This window comes from Chlorocebus sabaeus, chromosome X, assembly GCF_047675955.1.
Source record: "Chlorocebus sabaeus isolate Y175 chromosome X, mChlSab1.0.hap1, whole genome shotgun sequence".
In the NCBI taxonomy this organism is placed as follows: Eukaryota; Metazoa; Chordata; class Mammalia; order Primates; family Cercopithecidae; genus Chlorocebus; species Chlorocebus sabaeus.
In genome coordinates this window covers 19,910,446-19,927,387 of record NC_132933.1, presented here as the reverse complement: position 1 = coordinate 19,927,387, position 16,942 = coordinate 19,910,446, and the positions used below count along the sequence as shown (strand labels likewise).

The 16,942-nt window shown below is 39.7% G+C and overlaps 1 protein-coding gene across 1 annotated transcript in view; it reads right to left on the bottom strand.

Moving 5' to 3' along the window:
- GPC3 (glypican 3) overlaps positions 1-16,942 on the bottom strand; it is a 457,513-nt gene that overhangs the window by 364,120 nt on the left and 76,451 nt on the right. The gene's annotated exons all lie outside the window — the stretch shown is intronic.

Genomic DNA, 16,942 nt, shown 5'->3' with positions numbered 1-16,942 from the left:
TGCAGTGAGCTAAGATCACACCATTGTACTCCAGCTTGGGCAACAGGAGCAAAACTCCGTTTCAAAATAAATAAATAAATAAATAAATAAATAAGCTCTTAGTGAAGTTATATTGTTGAAGTGTCTATCATTTCTCAATGGTTTCTAAAGCCATTGTGCTGTGAGGTATTTGGGGAAAGAGATTCAATTTTCCCATTAGGTTTAGCCTATTTCATCCTTTGACAGCATCTTCACTTTATTTTTATTTTTTTATTTTTAAATTTTTGTCTTGTATTTATTCTTTATTTTGTTAAAATTTAACTTACATAATTATATTTATGATTTACTAATACTTAATTCTGTTTTTAATAAGGCCTCATTCAAAGTGTTTCATTTAAAAAAATAATAATGGTAGAGTCAACCAATAAAGTGATGATATGCAGGTTTCCAGCTCCTAGGTAGTAGAATTCTTATAGGGAAGATGTTTCACTGTACAAACGAACTAACCCTCAGGAAGCTTAAGGATCCTGTGAAGGACACACACCATCTAATCTAATCATGTCAGATGATGTAAATGTGCAATGATTAAATTTTTGACGGGGAGGGAAGCCCCTGCCTACTCATCCTCCCTTCTTTAGGATGTTTCCAGAACATAATATGCCTGATCAAAAGTTTTCTCTTTTTCTTTCTTTCCTTTTTTTCTTTTTTGAGACAGGGTCTTACTCTGTTGCCCAGACTGGAGTGCAGTGATACAATCTCGGCTCACTGCAACCTCTCTGCCTCACAGGTTCAAGTGCTTCAGCCTCCCAAGTAGCTGGGATTACAGGCGCCCACCACCACGCCTGGCTAATTTTTGTATTTTTAGTAGAGACAGGGTTTCACCATGTTGGCCAGGCTGGTCTCGAACTCCTGAACTCAGGTGGTGTGCCCACCTCAGCCTACCAAAGTCCTGGGATTACAGGAGTGAGCCACCGTGCCCAGCCTGATCAAAAGTCTTGACCTTTTGATTTTACAATGCAAGTTCATGGGTCTCTGACCCTTGGAACTGCAAATACTTACCTCTAGAATTCGCTCAGGGGTCTCTCCTAAGGTATAAGTGAGACAGGCACAATGTGCATCCTCTCGTATCTCAAGAAAATGAGAAGTTTTAAATTGTTCTCTCTTCTACTTTTTTTTGTATGAATGTGTGTGAAATTATTTCCAGATTTTGTAGTTGTTTTTGTACTACTTTACATGCATGTAACTCTGATAATGCTTATCCAATATTAAAATCATGTTTTCTCTCTATATATTAATATGGAAGGGTCTTTTGGTAACACAACTGTTTAAGTTCTCTAACAATGACAAGGTCACTGTTAATGAGCAGTTTGGTGTGACTGAAGATGCACAGAAACACCCGAAGAGGCCAGGCATGGTGGCTCACGACTGTAATCCCAGCACTTTGGGAGGCCAAGGCAGGCACATCACTTGAGGTCAGGAGTTTGAAACCAGCCTGGCCAACATGGTGAAACCCCATCTCTACTAAAAATACAAAAATTAGCCAGGCATTGTGGTGCGTGCCTGTAACCCCAGCTACTTGGGAGGCTGAGGCAGGAGAACTGCTTGAATCCAGGAGGTGGAGGTTGCAGTGAACCCAGATTGTGCCACAGCACTCCAGCCTGGGCCACAGATCAAGACTCTACCTCAAAAAAAGAAAAAAGAAACACATGAAGAAAAAGTGGGACACTGCAGTTACATGGAAGCCAATTTAATACACTTGATCTTGGGACCAAAAGCATCTATTTGTTTACTTTCAAGTGCATTTTTAGCTAATTGGTCTATCAACAAACATTTTCTGAGATCCTACTATGATCAGGCTGTATGCTAAGTGTTAAGGATACAAATAAGATATAGTTTGCTAGAAGTGTCTGTAGTATAGTGAAGGGATCACCAGACCACTGGATCCCTATAGGTCTATTCCAGGAAAGTGAGTCCAGATTCCATTCAAATAGACTAATTTTTCACTCCAGCTACAACTGTGAATGGGGACTGATGATGAGAATTTCACTGCCTCCTTGGGGTAGACTATTCTCTCTTTGGTCAGCTTATGTTGTTGGAAAGTTATTGCCTGGATTGAGAAAAAGATGTCTTCCTATATCTCTCCTCTACTGATCCGAATCTGCCTCCTCCCACCCCAAAGCCACCAAAACTAGTTTATTGTTACTTTGACTTGAGAGCCCTTCATGTTTTTGATAACAGCCACCAACGTACCCTGAATCTCCACTCCTCACCCCAAATTAAAGAGATTCAGTTCCATCAACGTTTCCTCATAGAATGTGATTCTGAGTATCCCTGCCATTCCTTATTAAAGAAATCACAGGTAGCAGCAGATAGAGCAGTTATTTAGGGGGCTGGTAGCAAGGCCCTGATGACAATTTACAAACTTATTTTGATGAAGAAAAAGGAATGCATTAGGTCCTCAGATAACAGGGTCCCAGTTTGTGGCCTTCATTATCAAGTATAAGCAGAATTAATAATTCATATCCTGCTAATGCACAGCAAATCATGTAAGAGCTTCAGCTTTAGAAAAGTCTTTAAACCATGCGCGCACACACACACAGACACAGGCACACACATGTCTCAAAAGCATGAATAAAAGCAATCTATATATCCAGCCCAATCAATCATGATTACTGAAGGCCCTCTGATTACTGAAGAGAGTTCCCTCGCTGGCAAGAAAAGTTTCTGTCTTTGCTAAGCTTTTCCACCCTTGGACTCAGCAGCCTCTCCCCAAACTTTTCACTCTACATAAAAGCTTTCATTCCCAATTAATACAGACTCAAAATCCAACTGTCCCCATGAATTTAGGGTGTTGGCAAAGAATCACAGTGCTTCTCTAGTCCAGTTTTTATTGGATAGAGGAAACGGCCCTAGAAAGGAAATGTCAAGACTGGGCGTGGTGGCTCACTCCTGTAATCCCAGCACTTTGGGAGGCCGAGGTGGGTGGATCACCAGAGGTCAGGAGTTTGAGACCAGGCTGGCCAACACAGTGAAACTCTGTCTACTAAAAATACCAAAAATTAGCCAGGCGTGGTAGCACATGCCTGTAATCCCAGCTACTTGGGAGGCTGAGGCAGGAGAATTGCTTGAACTCGGGAGGTGGAGGTTGCAGTGAGCCAAGATCATGCCATCGCACTCCAGCCTAGGCAACAGAGTGGCAGACTGTCTCAAGAAAAAAGAAAAAGAAAAAGAAACAAAATGTCCATTTTAGATGGCAGACCAAACTAAAACTCAAGTTCCATCTCTTTTCTTTGTTCTCCATCAAAATCTCTCCAAGTTCTCTTTTAAAAGTCGGCAAAAAGCATCAAGAGAAATATAATTCATTAGTAATGGTATCTTGGGAAAATAGGTTCCTGGTAGTCAAATTTGTACTCAGTGAATTTGGGCCTCCCTTGCCTTCGAGCTCTTTTTTTTTTTTGTGGGGGGACAGAGTCTTGCTCTGTCGCCCAGGCTGGAGTGCAGTGGCGCGATCTTGGCTCACTGCAAGCTCCACCTCCCGGGTTCATGCCATTCTCCTGCCTTAGCCTCCCAAGTAGCTGGACTACAGGCACCCACAACCACGCCCAGCTAATTTTTTGTATTTTTAGTAGAGACAGGGTTTTACCATGTTAGCCAGGATGGTCTTGATCTCCTGACCTGGTGATCTGCCTGCCTCGGCCTCCCAAAGTGCTGGGATTACAGGCGTGAGCCACCATGCCTGGGCTTTTTTTTTTTCCAAATAGAGACAGGGTATCACTATGTTGCCCAGGCTGGTCTTAAACTCCTGGGCTCAAGCTGTCCGCCCACCTTGGCCTCGCAAAGTGCTGGAATTATAGGCATGGGCCACCAAGCCCAGCCTCTTTGTGCACCTTTTAATGACTTTAACAATGAGGATGATACTGACGGTATATTCTATCCATGTTTTTGCTTGCATCACAAACTGATTTTTTTTTTCTTTTTAGTTTCATCAAGTTGAAATTTCTTGTTAAAAGGAACAAAAGATCCAACTTCAAGCAACCCCCTTGTTTATAAGGATACCGTGCTATTCTGCCTATAGCAGCAGTCAGGGCAGCAAGATGTTTTCTTTTCTATCAGATTTCGGCAGACTGTAATAAAACTCAAAGCCTGAAAACGGGAGAGATGAGGTAGTCTCTCCAAACATGCTCATGTGGATGGTGCCAGGAAGCCCCTAGGCAAGTAAAATAACTGGGTGCTTCTTTGAAAGCCTCAAATCACTGTAGCCTCAAATAAACCTTGACACCCAAGTAGGGGTATCAGGCAATCCACATAGGCCATTTATATCTCTGTGTTGCTGTGAGAAAGAAGGACAGAGTTTCCTAATCCAGACACTGAAACACTAAGTGGTAGCCTCCCATTTGTAACCGATGAGTATTCACAAGGACAGGTGGGTAATGGAGGATGAACATTCCCTCCCAGCATTTTTAATTAACTGGTTGTTGGATTTATTGGTCAGCTCAGTGGGAAATCAGAACCTACTACTTGGGGGCTATTTTTATAGCCTTCTGGAGTTGGGTTGCCTTAGTACAGACATCTGGCACCATTCCTAGAAGTGGTTAGATTTGTATTTTTCCCTTTTAAACAGCAACCAGTGAGTAGATTTGAGCATTCCAGGCATCTGGCAGTAATCTGATATAATAAAGGTGCCCCTCTCCCTTCCCACTTTGGTAATATAGCATATGCACCACCAGTTTATCCCTTCATATCCAGCAGCAGGTCAGAGGCAAAGGGAGTGTGGTTAAAACACAAATAAACTCTGTAAAATCTTGGAAGCAAGGGGTTGTATCTATCATCAATACATTTATAAGCTATAAAACCAGAGTAAGTCATCTCTGAATAAGCAATATTAGATCTTATCAACCCCAAATTCCTCAAATCAGAGTTTCAGCTCATTTCCTCTGTCTTCCTTCAGATGAAGTACTGTTTAGGAAAAATGGGAGCCTTTTGCCATCAAAGATCTTTTTACAGCATACACTAACAATTTCTGTGCAGATATTTGGGTGGCAAATTATAAACCGATACTTATTTTGCAATAAAATTACCACAGCATTAAACTGACATAATAGAGACAGAAATTCTATTCTGTTGACTTTTGGTCATGCAGGCACTCGCTTTAATGTGGGAGATGAATTAAACTCATCCTTGGGAAATCCAAGGGTAATGACCGAAACACAATGTGATTGAGCTAATTATCAACCAGGTGTGCTTTACAGAGTTGATGGTTCAATCTATTACCGCTAAGTGCACAAGCCTGTTTTGGGGAGGAGTTTATGAGAGCAGGTCAGACACTGCAACTTCCCAGAGGGCAAAAGACAATGTTTCTGCAGATCCCACATTATGTTGAGCCCACCTAAATCCTGTTCAACCACTTAGGCCAGCTCAAGAACCTGAAAAGATTTCTGGACTACCTAAGATCCCAGGAAGCTGGCCATCTATGAAGTCCACAGCAGTTACTGTCTATAAGCAATTGGCCTGTACTGCCTGGTACTGAGAGTCAACTTCCCATTTGTATATGCCTCGTCTCAACTAAGTAAACCGCGCAAAGGTACACACATGTTTTTTAAATATCCCCCATGATGTCTGACCTTGTTAAGTATTTGCAGATTGAGATCTTCTGGATAAAAAGTAACTTTTAAAATACTTCACATTACTGTATGGATATTTCTTTCATTTGTTTGTCTCTGTAAATGAAGTACGGTATATGAAACATAACCATTTAATGGCTCTGGTTCATTATAAGGAACATCAGTCTCATATGGTGTGGGACACAGAGCTGGGTGTATATTTACATCATGATATCCCTGACCAACATTGGCACATACTACAGAACAGAGCCCTGCTTCTCTGAGAGGCCACATTTACCTTCCTCCAGACATCTCCTTTCATTTATTGCTCCACCATTTATTGGTACTCCCTCCACTCACACATCTACCTTGTTCTAGCATCACAGGATCCTGAATTCACAGCCATTACCAACCAATTCCAGTACACATTTCTTCAGGTGGTCAAAGTGTCTGTTCCTCAAACTGCATATCATCAATCTGCTTCGATGAATCCCATTCTACTAGACTGTAAGATCCCAGAGAACAGGGACTAAGTCTGAATCATTATTGCATATAAACCCTGCCTCCCACACTCCACCACCACCCAACCCAGAAGCCTACAGTTCAAGGAATGCTCAATATACAGTTTAACTGAATTCCAGGATTCCAAATTTCCTACCAGCTACTGGAAAATTCTGAATCTCTAGGTGATTGGTAAGTGATTTGACCAATGGTCTAGTGGTTTTTATTTTTATTTTATTTATGTATTTATTTATTTGTTTGTTTGTTTGTTTTTTGAGACAAGAGTCTCACTCTGTCACCCAGTCTGGAGTGCAGTGGCATGATCTGGGCTCACTGCAACCTCCACCTCCTGGGTTCAAGCGATTCTCCTGCCTCAGCCTCCTGAGTAGCTGGGATTACAGGCGCCCGCCACCACACCTGGCTAATTTTTGTCTTTTTAGTAGAGACGGGGATTCACCATGTTGGTCAGGTTGGTCTCGAACTTCTGAGCTTAGGTGATCCACCCGCCTCAGCCTCCCAAAGTGCTAGGATTACAGGCATGAGCCACCACGCCCGGCTGGTCTAATGGTTTTTAAATTCAACTTAAACTAAAGCACAGAAGGAGAACACACACATGACAACTGGCCTATAGGAGCAGGCCCAAAGTATTCAAGTAGGCATCCCCCTAGCAGAGATCCCTTTGTTTTTTGGCACAGGGAAACTTCAATATTTGAATGTTAAATGTTGAATTTGCATTTAGAAGATAACAATCAATCAAATATTTATTGATTGCCTGGCACATAGATGGCCCTGTGCAAAAAGTCTGTGAGAAAATGGATGGGTTTTCAATAAAGAAGTACAATCAAGTGGTGGTAGCAAGAACATAGCAGCAACTCTGCACACTTTTTATCTTAAGTCAGAGCTCATCCAGACTGAATAGCCATGGTCCCTGAGAAAATACCAGGTACTTATTTCTTACTCCATGTGGAAGATTTGAGGATTAAACAAAACAGCAATACAAGGGTTCATCTTCTTTAACTTTTTTTTAAAAATCCATTTACATTTTCCTAGTCAACTGAAAATCAATTTCTTTCTCAAATGTTCCTCCAACAAAATAAGGAGGAAGGGGAATCTGATTACAGGATAAGAGATCTTACCTAGGACCATTTCAAAGATTTTCTAAGGTCTGCTTATTACTTTGCCGAAAACTTCTCTCATGGTTATCCTTCTCCTCAGTTACAGCCCATGTTCTCTGGCTTCTTGGTGGTGGCAGAGCAACCACCACTGAATGAAATGGCTTCCCACACAAACTCCAATTGTGCCAGAGCTAACAGACTACTGATACCAAAGGGTTTACTGAGCACCACCCAGAGGGAACTTTTTCACAAAGTAGTATCTATTTTTAGAAGTGGATTATGTTTTATATTGTCCATCTCTCTCTCTTTGGAAGAATGTGTCCTTAAATTGCTCATAAAGAAAACCACATGGGTTTTCCAGGAATTTCTGTTTGAATCTAACTACTTCTGTTTCTGAAGCAGATATAATAAAAATAATGTTGTATTTCTGGTTAATACGACAACATGCCACTATAAAAGTTTATCAAAAGAACCATTTCTATAATAGACATATTTAATGGCATCTGAAATGTTAACATTTGATTCAGAAGTTAACTGTAAATCAAATAATACTATTTATTTGCAAGAGGGTAGACCAAAAAAGCTTAAAAGACATTAACCTAGGTGAATTTTTATACCAAACATTTACTTAATATTAAACTTTTTCTTGCCGGGCATGATGGCTCACGCCTGTAATCCCAGCACTTTGGGAGGTCGAGGCGAGCAGATCACAAGGTCAGGAGTTCAAGACCAGCCTGGCCAACATAGTGAAACCCCATCTCTACTAAAAATACAAAAAAAATTAGCTGGGCATGGTGGCAGCACCTGTAATCCCAGCTACTCGGAAGGCTGAGGCAGGAATGGCTTGAACCTGGGAGGTGGAGGTTGCAGTGAGCCGAGATCGTGCCATTGCACCTCAGCCTGGGGGACAGAGCGAGACTCCATCTCAAAACAAACAAACAAACAAACAAACATTTTCTTTAATTTGAAAACATTCTCAAACACAAGTACCTTTTTTTCATGAAAGCAAAAACTTTTCTCATTTCATATCACGTACATATACACAGACACATATTTCTTTTTAACTTGTCTCTGGATTTTTATTTTATTTTATTTCATTTCATTTCATTTCATTTCATTTCATTTCATTTATTTTTGAGAGGGAATCTCGCTCTGACACCAGGTGTCAGTGGCGTGGTCTCGGCTCTCTGCAACCTCCACCTCCCGGGTTCAAGTGATTCTCCTGTCTTAGCCTCCCGAGTAGCTGGGACTACAGGCCCGTGCCACCACACCCAGTAAATTTTTATATTTTTAGTAGAGATGGGGTTTCACCACGTTGACCAGGATGGTCTCAATCTCTTGACTTTGCGATTTGCCCGCCTCGGCCTCCCAAAGTGCTGGGATTATAGGTGTGAGCCACTGCACCTGGCAACCTCTGGATATTTCTGAGTTAAAGTTATATACCTGAAGAGGGTGGAAAAGGTAATTTCTTTTTTCAGAAAAGAGGTTTGAGGTATGTGTTTTTAAGAATGCTACCATTTACAGAATGTCAAAAACATCTTTCCCTGTTGGAATTACAACTGATGGAGCAAAGTACTGACTATCTCCAGATTTCTAGAGCTGGCTGTGTGACCTGAAGCAGGTCACTTAGACTCGCTGAGTCTAAGGGACGTTAGAACAGTGCCTGACATAGAATACCGTCAAAATCTACTCTTGAACTTTACCCAGGGGTTGGGTCAGATGATATATAATGTCCTTTCCATTTCTAAAAATCGTGGATGAAGATGCCATCTAAATAAAAGAATCTGCTTTAAAATATTTTGTATTAACCAAATATTTGAGCCTTTGCTATTTTATTAGGTAACAGAAAGTACAGTGATACTTCAAATAAGCTTTTCTGAAAAAGAAATCAGTTTTATTTAAAGAAGGATACTTTAAGACAATTCATTGCTATTTTTCCTTCATATTTTTGTATATTTTTAAAAAGTTTTAATAATTCAAATATATTACTTTTGTTCTCAGAAAAAATAATTCTCTACATCTAGGCATGTGAGATGGCTTGGGTTGGAGGCTGAAGATTATGGCAAAGAACATTTTCTTCTCATTTTTCTGATTATAAAAATCATAGAATTTTAAAATTCTGCATTATAGAAATTTTAGGATGTACACCTGTAATTCCAGAACTTTGGGAGGCCAAGGTGCGGGAATCACTTGAGGCCAGGATTTTGACATTAGCCTGGTCAATATGGCAAAACCTCGTCTCTACTAAAAATACAAAAACTAGCCAGGCATGGGGGCACACACCTGTAATCCCAGCTACTTGGGGGGCTAAGGCACAAGAATCACTTGAACCATGGAGGCAGAGGTTGCGGTGAGCCGAGATTGCACCACTGCACCCCAATCTGGGTGACAGAGCAAGATCCTGTCTCAAAAAGAAAAAGAAAAAAAGAAATTTTAGGATATGTAAAACAAAAAAGAAACTATCTATGATTCCACCACACAAAAACAATCTCCATTAATATTCTAGCATATTTCCTCACAGCATTTTCTACCTGCATACTATAGTCAGCTGAGATTCATTATATTGCCTGATGGTTTGCTTCTTCCCATGTATTATTTTGTGAATATTTTCCACTGTCATTAAAAGTCTTTATAAACACCACTTTAGGCCGGGTGTAGGAGCCCATGCCCGTAATCCCAGCACTTTGGGAGGCCGAGGCGAGCAGATCACTTGAGGTCAGGAGTTATAGACCAACCTGGCAGGAGAATCGCTTGAACCCGGGAGATGGAGGTTGCAGTGAGCCGAGATTGTGCCACTGCAGTCCAGCCTGGGCAACACAGTGAGACTCTGTCTCAAAAAAAAAAAAAAAAAAAATCCCCCATTTTAATGGCTTTATCATAGTGTCCTCTACACAACCATTCCCCTATGTTCAGGCATTTAGATTGTTTTCCAATTGTTTGCTCTTACTGCATAAACAATGCTGCAGTTAACCCCCTTATAAATATGATTTTACAGCCGAGTGTGGTGGTTCATGCCTGTAATCCCAGCAATTTGGGAGGCCGAGGTACCTGGATCACCTGAGGCTGGGAGTTTGAGATCAGCCTGGCCAACATGGTGAGACTCTGTCTCTACTGAAAAAAAAAAAAAATGCAAAAATTAGCCAGGCACAGTGATGTGCACCTGTAGTCCCAGCTACTCAGGAGGCTGAGGTAGGAGAATTGTTCGAACCCGGGAGGCAGAAGTGGCAGTCAGCAAGACCTGTCACTGCACTCCAGCCTGGGCGATAAGAGCGAAACTCTGTCTGAAAATAAATAAATAAATAAATAAATAAATAAATAAATAAAATGTAAATAAATAAATACATTTTTATGTACATCTCTATGACTGAACAGAGACTTGTATTTCCTTTGCAGCAAGCCACTGGCAGAGAAGGAATGGGGAATACTGTTAGGAGCCAAGTAGGAGCTGACTTGTATCATTCCCACTCCTCCCCTTTCTTGCTTGCCTTTATGGCACTCAGTCTTCCTCTCCCTTACTGACCTAAATCTGGTTCTGGTTTCTGATCGACCCTGACCGTGATGTACTGAGCAGAAATAGCTGAGGAGACAGGCAAAGGCACACAAGACTGTGACTGGAGGAGCAGGAAAGTCACCAAATACCTGGCCCACAGGTACCCTGGCTCAAGGTAGCAATGGGGCCACAAGAGCTTCATCCAGGTAGTTGCTGAGCCCTGAGCAACATCTGTGCCAGTACCGAGGTACAGATCCTCAGTGCAATCTAGAGGACAGTGTAGAAGGATAGCTGAAATGTTTCAAATAACTCAGTGTATATTAACATTCTCATCAATATCCAGTTGATGTTTTGATATATCTGACATGATTTTAATTCATATGTAATGAGAGAGCTTAGTGCCAACCCCTTCACTCTCTCACCATTATTTTTCTTTGAAATCTGGAAGCCCTGTGTTTCTTACATCATTTCTTCCTCTGGTCACAAACTATGTGACAACAAAGTGGTCACTGGACCATATACCTCTTGTTAATAAAGGAATAATTCTGTGAAACATGGTCTCTCCCTTCAGAGCCCTGCAAACAAACTGGGAAATAAAAAGGAAAACGCCAGAAAGAACCAAAGAATAATAAAGTGGAGTGCTAAAACTATTATCAGGCTGGCAAGTGCTCTGAGAGGTCAGAAATGGGACCGAGGCCAGTTTGAAATGGAGAAGAGGAGGTAGGACTTAGTTGTGAAGATGGGTAGCCTTTAGTTACCCAGAGAGACGGGCAAGATTCCCAAAACCAACAAAGCCACTTAGGAGAAAATACATCCCCATCAATAGTCATTCTAGCATGTGTCCTCTCACAGATTAAACTGTTGATGAGAAGGCATTTAGGAAAAATATGCTGACTAGGTTACTGGTTCAAGTCTAGTTTATCACTGGAGTCTTTAAGAAACTGAATTATAGAGGTGGGACTCAGCCACTTCAAAGAGAAACCTAAGTCATTGATGAGGCAGCACTAAATAAGTAGCAATAAAAAAGAGAAACCAACAAACAACATTGAGGCCTAGACCTATATAAAAGCAAAAATAAAGAAAAATAGTCTTTCCTGAAAGAAAGTTGACATCTAAGTGCAAACGGCTTTAAGGGTACCTTCATTTGCTTTCTGGCCATTTGTACATGACCTTATGCACACAGCAAAGAAAGCAAATGTACTACATCATCTCCACCCCACGGGATACCATCTGCTCTTTTCAAAGTAAGTCTCCCCTCACCAAGCACCAACAGTTTACATGCTTAACTGTCAGTACTTATTCTTAAAATCATTGTATTAAAGAAAAAAGAGAGGTTGGAAAACCATATAATCAAGACCCCCATTTCATAAGAGAAGTTGAAACCATGGAAAGCGTACATCTTGTACTGATATTTGCCAAGATATTTTGGACATACTGGAGGGAAACATTCATAAAATTGTGCTGCCTCTGCCATAAATCACTCCAAAAGAATTCTTTCTGAATTATTCTATCTCTATCTATATGGAGATCAAAGACCCACTGGCTATTCCCCACTGAAATACTCTACAATTTCCAATGGAGTTATCTGCAGGCAAATGATGAAGCTATTAACACTTGCCAGACCAGTGACACTATAAAGTTAACTGTGGTTGAGGTGTAAGGAGCTTTGAAGTTCACAGCTTTCTTTCAAGTTGTCCAGATCCCCCATTTAAGAATACCCATCCCCGGGAGATCACACCTTCAGGTTATCATATGGAAAAATCTCTCAGTCAATTGAATCTGCAGAACACTAGTCCAGGACATCTTAAAAGAAAATAGATGTTAAATCTGTTCCCAAAGATTCTCCTTTCTTTGGCTTTGTTGAAATGTCAATCTAATACGGTATGAAACGTTTCATTTAGTGGGGATTTGGGGTTAAAAAAAAAAAAAAAGGGACTTGACCAGTTCTGAAGAATAGTTTGCTTCCTGTTGAGACAGAAACAAGGTGATACAAGAAAAGATGAATGAATATATTTAAAACAAAATGGAGGGTGGACAAGGAGGAGGAGAGAAAAAAGGCAAAAAGTAGGTAAGAAACAGAAATCGTTCTTATTAAATTCATCTTCTTAATAGTACTGTCCGCAATAACCTTAATATGTCATAAACATGAAAACAGAGGAGAAAATTAATTTCGTAGAGATAGAGCTACATGCTAAGCAGAACTGCAAGTCACAAAGACCAGGGACATGCAATGTGAACATGTATAAAAACTCTACATTCTTCAAACCTAGACTGACTTCACACATTCTTAATGAAACCAGATCTATTCTGGCCGTATCCCTACTAGAATGCTGATACCCACAACATCACGGACAAAACTCAAAACCATTCCATTTCCTAAAGTCTGCAGTGTTCTTTTTCTAAGTGGTAAAGAAGAAAAAAAAATGCAAGTGACTCAAGAATCAAGACATCTCTGCCATTATTAGGGAAAGAAGGGAGGACAGGCTGCATTAATATGCAGCCCAAAATTGACTTAAAAACATAAGAAATTAAGTTTGCATCAAATGTGCCTGTGAACATGCCTTCTACATGTAGAAGATAAACTGTGTATTAAATTAAAATGTAAATATTGAAAGGGCAACTAGTAATTTTGATAAGAGGTCAACTGAACTCAATTGAATGTCCAGAGTCACAGGTTAGCGCAAATTACTTGTAATGGATGCATTTTCACAGTCTACAGAGGTCTGACAGCTAGAACTTTGATACATCTGAGCAATATATAAATATCCATTAAAACAGATTTGATGTAATAAGGTAACACCTGATTTCCAGATTCTTCCAGTATACATCCAGTCACTCAATTGTATCCATTTACAATCAAGCTCTCATTCTTCCCTACTCACCTTCAGGAGTTAGCCATTCAAAACTGTATTAAGTGCCTGCTACCTGCAAGACACTTTTTCATTTCCATCTGCAGAAGGTGCCTGGCTCTCTAGAAGCTGGGATGATTAATTTTTTATTTTTAAAAGTTGGCTGGGTGCGGCGGCTGACGCCTGTAATCTCAGCACTTTGGGAGGCCAAGGCGGGCAGATCACGAGGTCAGGAGATCGAGACCATCCTAGCTAACACACGGTGAAACCCCGTCTCTACTAAAAATACAAAAAAATTAGCCGGGTGTGGTGGCGGGCGCCTGTAGTCCCAGCTAGTCGGGAGGCTGAATCAGGAGAATCTCTTGAACCCGGGAGGCGGAGCTTGCAGTGAGCCAAGATCGTGCCACAGCACTCCAGCCTGGGCAACAGAGTGAGACTCCATCTCAAAAAAAAAAAAAAAAAAAAAAAAAAAAAAAAAAAAAAAAAGTTGTATCTTATTTGTGAGATTCCTTAACATACCCCTGATCAAAAAGTGTTCATAACATATGTTTACATATACGTTTTAAATTAAAGTGAATTAAAATTAATTTCAATTAACTTTAGAATTAAAATCAATTTTGCTCTGAAGATGTTTGGGTTTGTTTTTTCCTCACAATTTTATAAGGCCCTTGATATAAACTGGAAATATACAGGGATGTTGAAGACCTGAACTAGAAATTCAAAGGTCCATTTCTAGCCACAATAGAGCACACTATAAAATTTGTCTTCAATATAAAATCTTTTATATGAAAAATTTAGAAAATAGAAAAAAAAAAGCAAAACTAATTGATCATCTCACCACTAAAAAATAGCTTCGTTCACATTGTGGTATAAGACTTCACAGATTTTTGTCTATGTACAGATTTCAGTTTGTTTGTTTTCACCCATTGTATCATACTATATACACAGCTTTATACGCTTCTGAAACTACAAACTGCAAAGCTTTATAACATTCTATCAAATGGACATATCATAGTTTATATAACCGTTCACTCCTCTACTATGGAACATTTTGATTGTTTCCAATTTTCTGTTGTCATAAAACACCTCTGTTCATAAAGCCTTTTTCCTCCCTGTTTTCAGGATGACTTTTCTTAGGAGAAGGTCCCAGAAGTAAAATTCTTGGATCAACCAATGAATATTTTTAGGCCCTTGATAACACATATTGCCAAATTGCTGTTCCAAAAGGATTGTACCAGAAATGTACGAATGTGTCCATTTGACTAAATCCTTACTGATAGCAGATATTTATATATTTATATATGTAATTTATATATACATATATATTCCTTTGCTAATTTTCTTGTAAAAAATGGTATCCCATTGTTTTTGCATCTCCTTGATACTAGTGCCAGAACTTTCTCCCATTTTAAAAAATGCTCCTTTTGGAGAGATGACTTTTTAAGATTCCTGTCAAACCAGACATGCAAGTGTAGTATCGAGTACTATCAAAGGTCAAAAGAAAGTCAGAGAGGCCTTTAAAAAGAAAAAGAAAAAGAAAAGCACCATTCAAAAACTTTCAGGAACTCCTTTAAGTTCCTTGTTCGTTTTTTAATTTAATGACTATAGATGCCAGGCACTACTGTTCTTTATCATTTTTACATCATTTTTACATAAGGCCCTCACAATTGGAAATTTCACTCACTCATTCTCTGAACATTGCTGAGGACACATCCTGTCCCATGCTAGGTCCTGTGGATATCATAGTGAACACAGAGCCCCTACCCTGCTTTAATAAAGTCCTTGGTCTAGTGGGGAAGGCACGAGGCTTGTTCAGAGGACTGTGGAGCACATAGCAAGGGAACCTAACCAAGACTTGAAGGGTCTAAACCAAGGCTTAAAGTAAAAGCTAATTATCCCCAGTTATTTCTTTCAACCATTTCTCATATGACATGATTTTCAGACCCGTCCTGGTCACTGTCTTCTGGATACATTCAACTTTGTCAATGTTCGTAAAATGTGGTGATTATACTTGAACATAATACTCCAGATGTGGTCTGAGCAGCACACATGCTTCTAATACAGCCTAAAATTGTTTTTGCTTAAAAAAAATAAGCTACACCACATTGTTGGCTCATATTAAACTTGTGATCAACTAAATCCCCAAGAACTTTTTACATAAACTGCTGCCAAGTCACATCTCTCATATCCTGTACATATACAATTTTCTTAACCTAAATTCAAGACTTTACATCTATCACTGTTAACTTTTGTCTTGTAAGTTTTGACCTAGAGTGCCTACAAGTTGAGATCATTTTAAATCTGGAGTCTGTCATCCTATATATTAAACTACGCCACCCAGCTTTGTGTTATCTGCAATGCAAAAAGGCTGTCTTTGTGATCAATTATGACCAACAATCTGCTTCTTTAGGGAAGGGGCCCTGATCTGGACAGCTGTGTATTCCTCACAGTGCTTAGTAGGGTGCCCTCTATATAGTAGGTGTCTGGTATTTGTTAAATAAACGAATACTTGGACAGAGCCAAAAAAACAGTTCCTGTGGCCCTTCACTAAAAACATCTTCCAGGTTGACATTGAATCCACTCATCAACCAGCTGTGAATCTGCCTAATTACTAGTTATGCAGTCAAATTTCACAATTTATGCATAAGGATATTACAGAAGACTCTCAAATGTTCTGCTAAAATCAAGACATCTTATATTTATATTTGACATTCTGGCATGGTTGTTCTGATTCAGCCATCATGATGCAGCCATGACAAAAACAGACTACTAGGAGCTGTTTATCATTTATCTGTCTGACATTTTTTCCTCAACCCTTATCCAAACTATGGGGAACTCTCACTTTCTACTTTCAATATGAATTTTTTAGATTACGCATTCCTTTTTGCCTTTAGATTCTCCATATTTCAGAAGTAAACTTTAAAGAATAATTTCGTATGAAAAACTGCCTTGAGAAAGTGAAAAATTCATATATGTATAATCAGGAAATCGACGTATTTTTAAGTTTGTTTGGTATTGAAAAAAAAGATAAACCTCTAAAGAGCCTAATAAACCTATTCCCTCAAACCATCAGAAAATCTAAGTTTTACGATTTTAAAAATAGCAGATGCATATTACTTTTTCATGGGATTTTACAAGGAATATTAATGATAGAACTGACAGACATTGACTCAAGGACTCCCAGTAAAGCCTGGATCTGAGTCTATGAGACCATATTAGGACGCAAACATTCTCCCCTACTCTAGACTCTTGTCTCTTGAAGGTTTGGAATCAGAAATTTTAAGACACAGACTATTCCAGAAATAAGAGAATTCTCAGAGAATGAGCAGATACTATGCCCAAAATGATTAATGACCTTTCAAAGATGAGCAAGTGTGGGAAACATATGGCTCCAGGAGATGTGTGCTT